The sequence below is a fragment of the Myotis davidii genome, unplaced genomic scaffold, assembly GCF_000327345.1.
Source record: "Myotis davidii unplaced genomic scaffold, ASM32734v1 scaffold59, whole genome shotgun sequence".
Classification (NCBI taxonomy): domain Eukaryota; kingdom Metazoa; phylum Chordata; class Mammalia; order Chiroptera; family Vespertilionidae; genus Myotis; species Myotis davidii.
The window spans coordinates 8,576,134-8,577,993 of NW_006293001.1; the positions used below are offsets into that span (position 1 = coordinate 8,576,134).

A 1,860-nucleotide genomic window follows, 5' to 3' on the forward strand; every position below is an offset into this window, starting at 1 on the left:
TATAATAAAGTCTGAACTCTTAATAACTACACATTGATAAATAAGTCTTTTCAGATTTTCTATTTCTTTTGGAATCAACTTTAGTGTTTTCTGTCTTTCCAAGAATTTGTCCATTTAATCTAAGTTGTTGAATTGGTTGACACGAAGTTTCTCACAGTATTCCCTTATTATCTTTTAAATTTCTGTAAAACAGGTACTGATGCCTCCTTTACATTGCTTAATAAATGTGACCTATTTTTATTAACATAGATACCCTGGACCCTATCACATAACCTAAGTCTCATGTGCATTATTAGACTCTGTAATCTCCTCCCAGCTCCAAAATCTGTAAGTGATTAGGGGTTCCAAGAGGTTAAAAAATTTCCAAACCAACTGCTCCCTTGCAAATCCTGCCATGTTAATACTTTTTAAATGTACATAATCAAATACTTCACTATAAACAAACGAACAAAAAAAAACTACAAACCCCACTGAGCAAGTACATGAAATAAAGGGCAAGTCAACCTCATATGGCTGGTTACCCATACCCCTTTGCTCAATATAGGAGCAAAGCTGCCAATAAGTCTCTGGGATGCCTCAGGAAAAAGTGATCAAAGCCCAAGAAGTTGAAAGCATGTGGCACTAAGGTGACTAAGACATGGGCTCCTAGAGTTTGAAGAACTCCCTCCTTTGTCCTCTAAAGAAACCAAGCTGGTTTGGCTCACTGGCTCACTGGATAGAGCATCGGCCTGTAGACTGAAGGGTCCGGGTTCCATTCCAGTCAAGCGCATGAACCTCAGTTACAGGCTCCCAACCCTGGTTGGGGTCAATGTGTCTCTCTTATATCGGTGTTTCTCTCTCTCTCCCTTTTCCTTCCACTCTCTAAAAAATATCAATGGAAAAACATCCTCAGGTAAGGATTTAAAAAAAGAAAAAGAAAAAGAAACCAAGGCCTGGAGAAGTCAGTATTTGCCTAAAAGGGCACAGCGAGTGGCAGAGGAACTAAAGGGCAGCTCTCCTAGCCTGGAGTCATGGGACTGTTCAGGTTCTGCCTCTGTCACTCTATGTGACTTCAAGCACGTTACTTAACGCTCTCTGAGCCTTATTGTAGAGAGACATAATAGCAGCGACCCAATGGGGCTAACTTGAGTGACAAATTAAATAATATACGTGAAAGCACTTCCTAAAAACTATAAAGGACTACAGAAGTGTGAATTATTAACATAACATTCCAACATTTCCATGACAATATTGAGATAGAACCATCCCTTGGTTGTTTTCATCATCTTTTTCCCACACAAACTTCTCCCTCTACTTTAAAAATAAAAATAAATGTTTCCTTCCAAGGTCCCCTGTGACATTCTCATCTTTACCAACTACCCTTAGAACAGCAGTTCTCAACCTGTGGGTTGCGACCCCTTTGGAGGTCAAAAGACCCTTTCACAGGGGTCGCCTAAGACCATCCTGCATATCAGATATTTACATTACGAGTCATAACAGTAGCAACATTATAGCTATGAATTAGCAACGAAAATAATTTTATGGTTGGGGGTCACAACATGAGGAATTGTATTTAAAGGGCCAGAAGGTTGAGAACCACTGCCTTAGAAGCTTTTCCCCTAAGTGCCAAGGACACTGCATTTGGCTTAAAATGAAAAAAAATGTGAAGACAAACAACACATGTAGCTGAGAGGCACCCAGTGAACTGGGAAGAAGTACTCTGCAGCCCTGGCCGGTTTGGCTCAGTGGATAGAGCTTCATAGCCAGAGGACTGAAGGGTCCCAGGTTCGATTCTGGTCAAGGGTATATGCCCGGGTTGCGGGCTCAATCCCTAGTAGGGGGTGTGCAGGAGGCAGCTGATTGACGACCCTCTCATCATTG

General features: G+C 41.4%; 1 protein-coding gene across 1 annotated transcript in view; it reads right to left on the minus strand.

Moving 5' to 3' along the window:
• LRP2 (LDL receptor related protein 2) overlaps positions 1–1,860 on the minus strand; it is a gene marked incomplete at its 5' end in the record, with an annotated part of 158,131 nt that overhangs the window by 25,001 nt on the left and 131,270 nt on the right. The gene's annotated exons all lie outside the window — the stretch shown is intronic.